At 36.7% G+C, this 15,126-nt stretch overlaps 1 protein-coding gene across 3 annotated transcripts in view; it reads right to left on the reverse strand.

Annotated features, from left to right (window-relative positions):
• The window catches only part of dpp6a (dipeptidyl-peptidase 6a), a 467,305-nt gene that overhangs the window by 326,597 nt on the left and 125,582 nt on the right, over window positions 1-15,126 (reverse strand). The window lies entirely within an intron of this gene.

Consider the following 15,126-nt stretch of genomic DNA (forward strand, 5'->3'; position numbering starts at 1 on the left):
CTTCTCTTGCTACTGCTGGAAGGCTCATCCCTTTGACCTTCATCTGGACATCCTATTGTCAGAGGGGTTTATTCACTTTTGAATGATTCAACGTTTTGCAGAGTCAATCACAGCTGGATAGTTTAGCTGCCACTTATAGGGCTTATTACCACCAGGTGCCAGATTAAAGGCACGGTACGCCACTAGAGGGCGCATATTCAGAACAAACAAAAGCATAGTCTGATGATGCTCTGAGTGTGGAGTCATGGAAGTTGCCACATTCATTATCTGCTACAATAGGGGTTACAAACTTAATTCTTAGCACGGACAGTTGGAGAGGTGTCATCAAGTATTTACAATTGAAAACAATAAAAGCAAACTAAAACAAACAACAACAAAAAACAACTAGGGCTGTGCAATTAAATTAAAAATTCTGTTTCAATTTCGATATTGGCTTCTAAAGATTATAAAAAAAAAACCTTAATCGAGATACAACAATTATTGCATAATATATGCAATAATATCTCTGCAAAGCTCAGTTTCACGTGAAAATGACTAAAAGCATGAACTGTAATGTATTTTTTGCAGCATGGGATGTACATCATTCATTAATGTACATTCGAATCATTAAAATTTTTAAAAGCGCGAAAGAGATCCAACCCAGGCTCATTCTGGAAACGTAGCCCCGCGGATGTTTCTGGAGACCATGAAAAACGTCCCGGGAGGTACGTATTTGTGCGGTTTTTGTTTTTGTGAATCTGCGAGAGGCCGCTGTGCGTGCTTTTCTGCATCTCAAATGCCTCTGGTGAGCACCATTCGTACCCATGCTGTTCTCGCGTAAAGCCGCCGGAGGCCGCTCTTGAGTGACTGTCTGTCCGACTTAATGATTGACTGGGCATCCAGCCAATGGGCCAACGCACCCTCCTCCTCCTTCCCGAAACCCAACGAGTTTTACCGATTGACATTGTTGTATTAGGCATGGGACGATAATCGTTTTCAAGGTTTACCACGGTTTAGAAAAGTCGCGGTTGTGAAACCTCCAACATGCTCTGTAATACCATTTCTAAGGTATGTGTAAATTTTTTAGTTAAATTTTTTTACAGGACGACAAAGAATATCCAACGTTTTATGTTGTAAAGAAATCTGTGTTTTTGAAACAAATGAAGACAGCAGAAGTCAATGATTTGACATGTTCACTGCTAAAAAATATTACAAATCTTTTAAAAAAAATAAAATACATTGTTTTCAAAGGGGAAAAAAGTTTTAGTTTTTTTTACCCAGACATTTAAAAAGAAAATATTTTAGAGCAGTAAACACAATACCTTGATATCGTGATATTTGTATCCAAGGTTATCATACCATCAGAGTCTTATACTGGCCCACTACTGTGTATTCAACCCAGGCTCATTCCGAAATGTAGTCCCATTGGCGTTTCTGGGGACCGTGAAATACGTCCCGGGAGGTATGTATTTTTGCATTTTTTGTTTTTTTGTTTTTAAATCAACGAGAGGCCGCTGTGTGAGCTTTTCCGCATCTCAAATGTCTCTCATGAGTGCCATTCGTGCCCGCGCTGTTCTTGCGTAAACCCACCAGAGGCCGCTGTTAAACAACCATCTGTCTGACTGGCTGAATGATTGAGTGGGTGACCTGCCAATCGGCCAACCCACCCTCCTCCTTTCCTGACCCCAACCAGTTTTACTGATTGACCCGTCCACCCGCTAACTTCCCTAAACCCAAACTATAATTTACAAAAGCCATCCAAAAAATGAAAAGCCCTCGTCTGATTTTTACCACGTTTTCGGATTTTACCACATTGTCACCCTGTTATTTACTTGCTCACTTTATTTTTTGGATTCTGTTTTGTCTTAGCTGATTTTTGGAAATGCTCTTCCCCGGACTTGAACTCGACGTGGTCAGCTACTCTCTGCATCTTAAGTTTGCTGACGTACATGACGAGCTAACTGGACAAACTGGTTGTGGCAAGAAAGCCCTCCACACGGAGATAAGCTGTCAGCCGGTAACTGCCAAAAGGAACAGCGTCATACCGCCCCGCAGCGTTCCCTTGAAAAATTAAATGCAGCCATACGTACCTCTAGCTACATAATTTGCAGTCTCCAGAAACATCCACGGGACTACGTTTTTAGAATGAGCCTGGGTTGTGTGTATTAGTGCGTAGTTACAAAAAAAGCTGACTAAACTCTACAACTACAGGACAAATATTTATTAAATAACCAGTCAATCTAAATTGTCTATAATTGTGCTGCTTATCTTGTTATCTACTAATAAACATCTATGTATCAAGTAAAAATACTTCTCTATTTCTAATACAGGGAAGAACCAGGTAATTTGCATTTAAGGGTGCATACACAGAAGCACCTATCTTTTACTTGGGCCCAATATTTGTCATTTTCAGCAGGATCTGAAGAGTATTTTGAGCTGAAACTTCACAGACACATGCTGGGGACACCAAAGAGTTATATCTTGTAAAAAGGGGCACTTTAATGAACCAAAGAGAAAGAATGTCACAAATATATACCTCTGGCTGCTCACATAAAATTCAAGGCGCTGCTTACTGCCTACAGAGCAACCATCAGCACCACATACCTAAAACGCAATATTTCAGACATACGTGCCCTTCGGTAGCTGACGTTTTGCAAGAAAAAAGATGTGTGCGTGCGTGTATGACCCAGTGCCACAAAGGTTGTAGAGGTGTATTGTAAGGAATATTTAAAAATACATTGTATGGGTCCAAATTATGAATTTTACTTCACATTGTACGTCAAAAATATTTATGTTAGTCAAAGATCATCTTCCATAAAGACATTTTATAAATTTACTACCATACATATATCAAAACATATTTTTGAGTAGTAAAATGCAATGCTTAAAACTTAATTTTGCTTAGAACAATTTTAAAAGATACATTTTTATCAATATTCAGATATTTATCAATGTTTTGAGAACCCTCAGACTCCAGATTTTCATAATAGTTGTATCTCAGCCAAATATTGTTCATTCTAACAACCCAATCAGCAATGGAAATCTTCAGAGAATGTAAACATCTCAATAAAAAAATAAATAAAATAAAAAAAAGCGGACCCTTATGACGTATTTTGTGGTGCAGGACCAGACACACACATACTTTTATATGGTTTATGAGGACTTTTGGTTTATTAGGACAAATAGTCGTATCTCAGCTAAATATTGCTCATCCTAACAAACCAAACAACAATGGAAATCTTTAGATGATGCAAAAATCTCAATTAAAAAAATAAATAAAAATAAACTGACAAATATCACTGATTTTGTATTGCAAGGTCACACACATACTTGCATAAATTGTTTAAGAGAACTTATGGTTTATGAGGACAAATGGATGTGTCTCAGCCAAATAGTGTTCATCCTAACAACCCAAACAGCAATGGAAATCTTCAGATGATGTAAAAATCTCAATTTAAAAAAACAAAACTGACACTTAAGACTGATTTTGTGGTGCAGGGTTACACTAAGACATACTTGTATCTATGGTTTATGAAGACTTGTGGTTTATAAAGACAAATAGTTATATCTCGACCAAATATTGCTCATCCTAACAACCCAAACAGCAATGGAAATCTTCAGATAATGTCAAATTTTCCATTTAAAAAACAAAACTGACCATTATGACTGATTTTGTGGTTGAAGATCACACACACATACTTGTATTTATGGTTTGAGGACTCTTCATAGAAATAATGTATTTTATGTCATAGGAATAATGTATTTTATACTGTAAACCATAATGTAAACAACTTATAACTTGTTTTTAAGTAATTTGTGGTTTACAGTATGAAATATATTATTTCTATGACATTGAATAACATTGTAAAGTCAAAAGACCTCATTAAATATGATTTTTAAGCCTTTTGAACTATGGGGACACACGGCATGTTCTCGTAAACTGGCTTAGAAGAGAACAACTAGGTCATACCTATGTCATTATACAATTTTGTGTCCTTACAAACCACATAAATCTTATCACGTACACACGTAAAGTTATTGTTAGCTTTTAACCCATCAGTAACATCATTACAAACTGTATGACCAAACAAAAATGGTGTTACTATGTCAGTGTCCAAAAAAAGACTTATTTTACAGTAGCCTAAAATTAGTTTAACTGAAGGCTGAGGGTGTTAAAATGATGTTTCTGCATTCTTGTTGCTATAAAAGGTAATTACATGCAGAACAAACGCCTCTTTCTTTACAACACAATGCACCAATCTGCAGCGTACAGAGCTGAGAGGTACCTGCCAGACCCCCACACATACACACACACACATGACCCCGGGCGGTCTGCAAGACGAGTAAGGACATCTGCTCCATCAAACATAATCAGCCTCTGAGAGATTTGCATATGCAAGAGCTCCTTAAATGATGCATCACTCAGAGACACCTGCAGGGATGAAGTATGCATTCAGGAACATGCTAAAGCCTTCAACTTGCCCAAAATGGGAGCAAGTTTTATAATAGAGACAGCGGCGCCTCGCGTTCAACAAGACTTGATCCATGCATGATAGCCCATATTTTATACCCGACTTGAGTCAAGTACTGAAACAAAGGATTTATTTTTTTCTTAAGATATTAGACCTCCTTTAGTGGATCATTCTTGATTCTGTTATTCGATTCCCAACACAGGATTGCTTTGCTAGGATGGTTTGAATTTAAAGAGAACTTCTCATGCATCTACTAAAAAACACAGTAACAAAAATACTATGATTTTAGGTTGTGCATGAAAACCCCAGTAGAACAGCAGTTTCTGAAATACTCAGACCAGCCCATCTGACACCAACATCCATGACACATTCAAAATCACTTAAATCACCCTACTTCCCCATTCCAATGCTTGGTTTGAACTGCAGCAGATCATCTTGACCTTGTCTACATGCCTAAATGCATTAAGTTTCTGCCATGTGATTGGCTGACTAGCATTAACGAGCAGTTGTACCTAATAAAGTGGCCAGTTAGTGTATATCCTTACAATCCTTTAATAGCATGCACTTACCATCTGCGGTCTCAAAACATCTGCCCTAAGTCTTTATAAATGAGATGGTCGAGGAAAACAAGATTGTCAGTGGATGTTTTACTCCTTGTTTTGGGGGCCAATCATCTCCATCTCACCACCCGGCTTGGTCTGCCCGTTCTGGTTGGATTCATCATCCATATCAGACAGTTCTCTCCAGCGTAATAGGCATTAAAGTTCCCCTCCTAATATGACGGATGCTCTCTGGCTGGGAGCAGCACACACTAAAGTATGTTCCCTTTTTTCTGGACTATATCCAATGAATGTGACTGCATGCGTATGTGGAATACTGATGGAGAGAGCCATTTCAAACAAATCTTAGGGAATATACACATTTAGGAAGTGTATTTAATATTTAAATATTAAATATAAAATGATTACCTTTATTACAACTCCGAGATCTTTCTTCATTTCACACAAATTAAGATGTTTAAGAATAAATCCGAGAGCTCGATTGTGAACTCCCTCGAGACATTATAAGTCAACAAAAGAAATCAAAAACTGTGAATACAGTCCATGTGACTTTAGTGGTTGAATTGGGATTATTTGAAGCTCCAAGAACAATTTAGTGTGCCAAAAAGATTGCAAAAATCACTTTCACCAATGTTTTTTTTTCTCCATGAAGTCATCAGAATGAACATTTACTATGGGCAATATGATACATTACCGATTACTGTGAAGTAACTGTCACGTTTTAGCGTGATCAAAACAAGAAATAAACGGGTGTAGAATCCAAGTGCAGTTTATTTGATGTATTGTGCAGTGACAGTGACAAAAAAAAAAAAATCAAAAATCCCAAAATCAAAGAAACAAAGTAACAAAATAGCAAACAAACAAACAAAACAAGAAACTAAGACAGATTAACTCGAACTAGACTTTAACAAGATACAGGAACAAGACCAGGAACAACATACCAAGAACGACAAACGACGAACTAACAAACAGAGGTGGAATGGTTGAATATATAGTCCAGGTAATCAACGGGGAAACAGAGACAGCTGTGATTGCAATCAGTGTACATGAAAGACCGGGTGTATGCACGAAGGAATGTGTGGATATGTAGTTTTTGGGCGCTGTAGTTCATACTCAGTGTCTGTTGAACTACAGCGCCCTCAGGTGGTCACTGGCAGTCATGACAGTAACAAATTACAAATACTCAAACTACTGTCATCGAGTAGTTTTTCTTAGGAATTGTAATTTAATAAGTATAGTTTTAAAAATGTGTACTTTTACTTTCACTTTAGCCTATTTTTAGTGCCGTATTGGTTCTTATACTCAACTGCTTTCCTTCAACCTGCAGTCACTACTTTATTTTTATCTTGTCTATGGTGGTTGGCTAAACTAGAGAAGAAGTAGAAGTAGAGTACTAGAAGTAGAATAATCAGTTCTGTGACTGCTATCCAATCAAATCGCACAAAGAAATGTGCATTATACAGAACAACCTCATGACAAAATTGACAGTCAGACAAGCAGATACTGTAGATAGATAGATAGATAGATAGATAGATAGATAGATAGATAGATAGATAGATAGATAGATAGATAGATAGATAGATAGATAGATAGATAGATAGATAGATAGATAGATAGATAGATAGATAGATAGATAGATAGATAGACAGACAACTAGGTAGCATTCTACATACAAGTCATATCCTGTAGCACTAACAACTACTGTGTGTGTGTGTTTGTGTGTCAATTCATCATTGATGCCATTTGTGAAGTACTGATGAAGAAAGAGATGCTTGACCTTGTTGATGGAGGGCCTGTACTCCAGTGGAGAGCTGGAGAGTAGACGAGATCACAAGAATCCTTTCCTGATATATCACATTCCTCAGTCACAATGCTTTGATATACCACAGGCTTCATATGTGCCAGATCAATATAGCCATTATCTGGATATTTCGCATTTTCTGCACTTCACAACAAAGGGGCAAACGGAAATGGTCCAGTGAATCCTCTCTGTAACCAAGTGAGGTGAAGAAGACAGTGGTATAGCGAAGCAGATGGCTGACTCACTCCTCTTCTCAATATGCTGAGCTATTCTGGCTGAGACCCAGGGCAAATAGCATGGTATGGTCATTTCATACAGTTATTTGCTGTCTTTTGATTTGAATTGAGTGCTGACAGTATAAGATTCCTCCCAGCAAGCATTTTTTTGTTTTTAAAAGATGTCTAATAGATGTCTAAACATAGTCGTCTTGGCTGAAACAAGACTAAATCTATAAAAAGAAAAGCCCTCGCGGCTGCCTGATTTTTTACCACTTTTTTTAACCGAGATTTACTTGTTCATTTTACTTTCTTGCCCTTTGTTTTTGTTTTACCTGCTTATTGAACCCTTCTTTACCAGGCTCGAACTCCATCATCACGGTCAACTCCTCTCTGCGTCTCAAGTCCGCCAGCATACATGGTGAGCCACTGGGCAAACTAGTAACAGTGGTAAAACCATCCACACGGAGGTAAGTAGTCAGCTGGTAAAGTAAAAAGAAACAGAAGCCATCTGCGGCATCATACTGCCTCGTTAAGGTTATTTTAAAGACAAAATGCAGTCCTACATTCCTCTGGCTACATAATTTGCGCTCTCCAGAAATGTATGCAGGGGTACATTTTCACAATGAGCCTGTGTTGCACATCTCTCATTCACATACAGTATATTGCGAGTTTTTGGATTGTAGGGGAACCTGGGCACCTGGAGGAAACCCACACAAGCACTCATACAAATCAAATATCAGCATGGGATATTGATTTTTAAGTACTCAACAAACAGAAATTTAACAGATTGAGCTGTATTTAAGACACAATGTTGTTTTCTTTCCAAACAAAGCTGAAGCAGAATATGTGTGTGTCTCAGAGCAAAACTGGAACATCTCATTCCTGAACAAATCTGCTGTTTTTTTATGAATCGAGTGAGCCAATGATAGATTTGTAAAGACAGTTACATTGTTTCAGGCATTTTGAAACAATTATTTGAAGGACTAATTAAATGACTAATTCATGAAGACAGCGGCTTGCCGCAAAACCACTGGTGGTTTTAGTGTCATATGTATTTGTTCTAAACCTGCCAAGGCTTAAAAAAAAACTAAATCAGTAAAACTTATTTTAATTATCTTATTGGACAAATCCCCAGAAATATTAAGATATACTTTTTGGGGATAATTATTGAATACCCTACATAATTTGTTTGGCATATTCACTGATTATGAAGCGATGTTACACTTTAACAGAGACGCTGCTTGGTGATGTGGAGCTGATCTGCGAATCACAGTACATTATGTTAGCTGACCAATCAGAGCCTCTTGAGGGTGAATCTTTAGAGGAACTAGGAAATATGACAGTCGTTTTCATGTTATCTGAGTAGCTTTAAATGATTAAAGTATGGTCAATGAAAAAATATTTTCTATATGATTTTCTATATGATTTTCTACAAATAAAGCATGAGCACACATTGCTTTACACCCCATAAAAACAACCAAGCTTTGAAAATACACTCTGGACCACCCCTTTAAGAAATAATATATAAAGAAGTAAGTCTGTAAAATAACAGAACATTTATTGGCAGGTTTGTTGTACCTTAATATACAACAACCCAGACTATATATTACTTTAAACTATTAAAAATGTTAATAAAAGTTACTTTTCCAAGATTAATGGATCAAGACCAAGGTCCCATAATGCAATTCAAAAGCATAAATAAAAACATGAATCACAAAATATGGAAAACTGCTACTTTACAGACATGTTTAGTCTACTTGATAACATTAATACCACATTTTCTAACATTTTGACCACATTTTCTAACATTTTGACAAGTACGAGACACATTTCACTCTGAATATCCAGTTTACACCCTTATTCTTCATTGCAAATAACATAAAGCATTAAATACCCAATGATGAGCACAGATATTTACCTCACTGCCAGTGGTGCAGCAGGATAATGATGTATTTACCATTATACCTCCCTGTGCCTCTCTCTAACTCTGTGTGTGTCTGTGTTAAAGTGTGTCTCTGTTTGGCCCAGCTGAATGACAGGGAGAGATTGAGGCTGCTGGAGCTTGACCATGTTTGTCTAAAATCCAAACAGTGAAATTAATAGGCCCTGTTATTCTCATCCAGCCCCTCCACCTCTTCTGTTCTAGCCTGTCAGAGAAAGACATCCAGTCTGAGTGACAGCTCCATGCACCCAATCCCTCTCGCTGATAGAGCAGGAAAACACAACACTCAAAAAGAAGAAAAAATAGAATAATGTTCTGTTTGTCGCAGAGTTTCCTATCAAAGAAAGAGTCTCTCGAACATGCAGTCAGTATTTAGGGCAAATGGAAACTCAATCCAGTTCGAAAGAAAGCAAGAAAGAAAGAAAGAAAGAAAGCAAGAAAGAAAGAAAGAAAGAAAGAAAGAAAGAAAGAAAGAAAGAAAGAAAGAAAGAAAGAAAGAAAGAAAGAAAGAATATTTTATTTTCATTTCTGCGCACTTGAATTAGTATTAACTTTCAGTATTATTCATCAGTGTATAAATAAATTAAATGTATGAATAAAATATACATAAGTAAATAAAAAAAAAAACTAAGAATAAAAAAAAACTTAAAATAACTTTTAATACTTAAATGCACAAACATAGCTTAAAGGGCTCCTATTTTACCCCTTTTTGGAATATTGGAATGTTCAGCTCTGAAAATGTAGCTGTTTTGTTGCCTGTGCCTTTTAATTGTATCTCGTTTATATACACCTTAAACAGCAGCTATGCTAATTATTCTCTTTATTCTCTATTTCCACCTGGGGATACTCATCCTGAGAACATCAGACTACGCAGTGCCACTGATTCGATCCAAGACCAGCGACGAGATGATCCCAAGGTTTCCATATCCTGGACCAGGCCGTATCCTGAGCACCTACTGTGGTTGTCATGGAGGAGTCGAGAGCATGAGACTGATTCCTGCGATGCTCCAGGGACAGACGAGTCCGGCGCCTAGACTGCAGCTCTGCACAAACCGTTTGGCCAGTGGATAAATGGTCATGCCCAACTGAGCCTGGTTTCTCTCGAGGTTATTTAATTCTTCACCTTTGCCAATAGGTGAATTTTTTTCCTCGCCGCTGTCGCCACCAGCTTGCATGGTTTGGGATCTGTAGAGCTGCGCATTGATGGATTTGCTTATCAGTGTTTGGACTCTCAGTAGTGATGATTAAAACACTCTGACCTGAGCTAAACTGAACTCAAACTCTGAACTGAACTGACACTGTTTCAGTTTACTATAATTGTTTTTTTTTATGTGGAGCTGCTTTGACACAATCTACATTGTGAAAGCGCTATACAAATAAAGGTGAATTGAATTGAATAATGCTAGTTCTCCCCGCCCACCATTCCCATGTGCCTGTCAGAGTGTGCCTCAATCTCCGACTGCATCAGATAAACAGCACAGTGACAGACAAGAAGGAAGCAGATAGCATGTTATGTGAGAAAAATAACAGTAAGAACTTTCCCAATGATTATTTGATGTATTTGTTGTGGAGTTAATTCAAGCCTTTCTGCAATGATGAGTCACACACAATTTTCCAATGTGAGAGGATACATGTTTATATCCACTGCTGTATGGTTATCCTTTATGTTAATGTGCAAAACAAACCTGCTTTAACGCATACATTGAAGTTTCTTGCGGCTGTCGCGATAAAGACGGTAAAATCGCTTTAATCAATTACAAACAAGCACTGATTTAAAAACTTTTTAAACTCAATCTTTTAATCTCACTTGCTTTGCGCACACACTATATTGTTGATATGATTATAAGCGTTACTACACAGACATGTTAATATGTTAATTATACAACAATAGTGTCAATCAAATAGGTGGGCGGGGAAACTGCACTCCTACTTCACATTGATGTGGGCCTCAAAATGGGAGGGATTTGGATCCTATTTTCACATCGGGAAATTTAAAAAAAAATGACTTTTTGTGTTTCTATCACTAAAATATGACTGTAGACACACTATATCTACACACAGTTCTGTTCAAACTGCTTCAAAATGATTTTCTTTATAGGTGCCGTTTAAAAATAAAGTTACAAAACAATTAAAAAACAATAATAAAATAAAGTGTTATGTATATGTCATGTATAATTGTAAATGTTTTTGGTTGTTTCTTGTCAGTGAAAGAAGAAGTGCAAAAGAACAGGGCTGAAGTATATCTGGTGGCTGCTGAGTGTTGTGATATCTATCATAGCTGCACTTCACCGCTGCAGGACTCAACACATCAGTCAGGATTCTGCCAAACTTCTTTATTACTTCAGATTCTAGAGCTGCTAGCCATACTGGACGAGGTCCACTGTTATTATCTGGACCCTCACATGAAAGGGGAATGCTGACAAAACAAGGAGAAAGGAGAAGGAGAAAGGTTTATGTACTGTAATAGTGGCTATAGTGGTTCAGGGCAACAATTTCACAGTATCTCCACCATATGAGGCAATTACTTGTACTTTTCAACACTTGCTGGGGTTCTTGTTTCCTCAGTGGAATTTCTGAAACAAGCTTCAAAAATAAGTATTAACAAAAACCTAGCCAATGCAGAACGTATGTGCATATCAGAGAAACACTGTGGGGTTTTGCTCCTGAATGAATCTGTTTTTGAACAAATCGATTGAGCCAGTAATTCAATAATCCATACCTGTCAACACTGGGATGTGAAAATAATCCCCCCAAAAATCCCCAAAACTACTAAATCTGTTCATCTGGAGCTGTTTCATTGCAAATAAACAGTTTTATGGGCAGTAATATGTTTTTATTATTATTAATCATTATTATTGACAAAGGACAGAATAGCATATACATTAGAAAAAGCTGCAAATCATTTAAAGTTTAGCCTATACAAATAAATAGGAATTATAAAGAAATTAAGTCAAGTTATTAAATCTCCTTCACATTCCAAAGATGAGGATTCAAGGTAGAGCTGCACAATTAATCGTAAAAAGATCGCGATCTCGATTCGACCCCCTAGACGATCTTAATCCAGCATTTCTACGATTCTGTCAATCATATTTTTTTAAGTTCAGGAGAGAAGCATTGGTGGCCGCACAAGTCTTCACATTGTTTTACACACATTGTTCAGCGACGTGGACACCTCCAAATGATGTTGAAAGAGTCACATGATGTATTTATAAGATACAATTCACCTAAAATTGTCATTTCTGTCTTCATGTGATTATGTACAATAATTCAACATCAGAATTATCATCAGCATTAATGACCAGGACAAATCTAAAGTCTGTTCAAGTCCACCATTCCAAGTCTATACAAAATTTTGCATTTTAACCAACAGTACAGCTTCACAAACTAAGCCTATCGCCTTACCACATGTTTGAGAATAACAAAAATAATAGCCCATGCACTCATAACCTTTATTTCAAGAGTTCACACTTAGCTGATGATTGATAATAAAGCTAGTTTGGCGTGCTGTCTCGGGAGAGAGCCCTGAGCTTACAAGATCCTCAAGCCCTGGGCTCCCTCCCGTTGCAAGGCGAAAGGGGAGTTTGAGCTCAGGTAGATCTCGATGACTCCCCCTCTTGCTTGTTGTGGCTAAGTGTCAAATATAGATGCTGAAAGGTGTACTCAGAGTTTAGCTAATGTATTTTGATTAATTCTTTAGAGTGCTTTTTTTTTAACTGTGGGAGGAAACCGAAGGACCCAGGGGAAAACCCACGCAACCACGGGGAGAACGAGCAAACTCCGCACAGAAATGCCATCTGGTTTGGAAAGGAATTAAACCAGGGGCATTCTTGCTGTGAGGCAACAGCGCTAATCGCTGGCCACCGTGACGCCCGTTTGAAAGGAGGGAAAGTAGGGTTGGGTGGGGGGGTTTCTTCAAGACGAAGATATTAAGATTAGAAAAGTCTGGCTATTTATAGTGAGTTCAGGATCGTCTGATAGGATAATCAGTCATTAGCTAAAGTTGGAACAGCTGTGAACAATCATAAGCACGTGACCCTCTCGAAATTTGTTAATAAATAAACTTCACTTTACATCTACAGAATAGTGAGAAAATCGTGATCTTTATTTTAGGCTAAAAAATCTCGATTCTCATTTTAGCCAGAATCGTGCAGCTCTAACTCAAGGCTAGCCACAAGGTTTTGGAATCTCGCCATAATATCATGAAAATACGTTTTTTCAAAAACTGCAGAATTCCTACAGTCGTCCATTATAATCCTGCCCTGAATAGTTGCAGGGAAAATGTAATTATGGACAAACCGTTTGGAAAAACAGCAGAGGCAGACATGCTCCAACTGCTGATTAAACCTGCAATCCAGCGTTTAAGAGATTAGAGCAAATCTAGTTTTTAATTTACTGCGGTGGTTACCTTATTCCAAATATCTATCTATCTATCTATCTATCTATCTATCTATCTATCTATCTATCTATCTATCTATCTATCTATCTATCTATCTATCTATCTATCTATCTATCTATCTATCTATCTATCTATCTATCTATATATCTATCTATCTATCTTTTTCATTTCATATGCAGTCTGCTGAGAAGTAAAGGTTGAGTTAGTGACAGGACAGCAACATGCCGAAAGTCAATATTGATTTCTTTGAGCGGAATAATGACATAAAGGGCAGAGGGATCTTCCCCAAAGACAAATGCCCTCTGAGGAGATCTTTTAGTCTTTTTTCACATCTGTACTTGACACCATCTGTCATTTTTCCACAGACGGAACATAAATAATTAAAAATATATATTTATTTATTCATATGCTCTAAGGATTTTTTGAATTCAGAAAAGCTGAGAGGAAAGGAAAATAAAGACGCATAACTAATGTTTGGAGGCTGGGATTGATGTTTAATACTTTCTGGGCTCCCTGATCATCCTTCATAAAGAAGAATGAGTCCATTGAAAGAGTACAGGTGAGAGATGGGCTGGAATGGGCAGCATTAGCCGGGAAATGAAATGTCTCAAGCAAAAGGACTGATGTTTCATGAACAGCACAGGTTTGATGGGAAATTCAATACTTTCTATCAACGCTGCCACATCAATATGTTCATATCCAGACATAAAATACTTCAATCGCATTCCCTTAATTCAAAGTTCAAGAGTACCTAATAAATGAGCTGATAATTTCAAGGTTGAGATGGAGGAATGGCGAGTGATAAATGCATATATGCATATAAATGCATATATGTTACTGCAGCATAATTATATTCATTTCTCTGTATATTTATAGTTGCAACAAACACTGTAATATGCAAGACTCAAATGCCAGTGCAAGACTCAAATGCCAGTGCCACACACTCAATCAAAATGACACATCTGTATAATTTTCTCTTAATTCCGCTTATTAGTAGCTTGTCACTCATCATTAACATCGACATCAATGGATCACACAACATATGGTGATGCAGCTATTTTGACCTGGCAAAGATTGGAATAAAATAAAAAAAAAAAATAAAAAAATAATAAAATAAAAAAAAATAAAAAAAAATAAATAAAAAAAAATAAAATAAATAAATAAAAATAAAATAAAATAAATACGTAATTTATAAACATCAAATAAACTAATTAACAAATAATTTAATTAAATGAATAAACACATTTAATTATTTCATTTAAAGAAGATATTAAATAGACATTAAACATCTTGACTAAAGTCTAAAATTAAATAAAATAAAAAAAAATATTCTAAAATAAAATAAGTTAATTTAGAAAACCAATAAAATAAACTAAAATAAAAATAAAACAAAATAAGGTAAATTTACAAACTTGAATTGTATTGAATTGGTTAGGCTAAATTGTCTGTAGTGTATCAGTGTGAATGAGTGTGTATGGATGTTTCCCACAGATTGGTTGAAGATGGAAGGGCATCCGCGGGATAAGTTGGTGGTTCATTTTGCTGTGGCGACCCCAGATAAATAAAGGGACTAAGCCGGAAAGAAAATGAATTCAATTCAATTCAATTCAATTCAATTCAATTCAATTCAATTCAATTCAATTAATATACAATAAGGTAATTTACAGACCTCAACTTAAACAAGATCATGATAAGGCATACACATCACAAATACTGTAAATAACACAAGATGTGCCCATTAACAGAAAGACACAAAAC

The sequence above is a fragment of the Danio rerio genome, chromosome 24 (genome assembly GCF_049306965.1).
Source record: "Danio rerio strain Tuebingen ecotype United States chromosome 24, GRCz12tu, whole genome shotgun sequence".
In the NCBI taxonomy this organism is placed as follows: domain Eukaryota; kingdom Metazoa; phylum Chordata; class Actinopteri; order Cypriniformes; family Danionidae; genus Danio; species Danio rerio.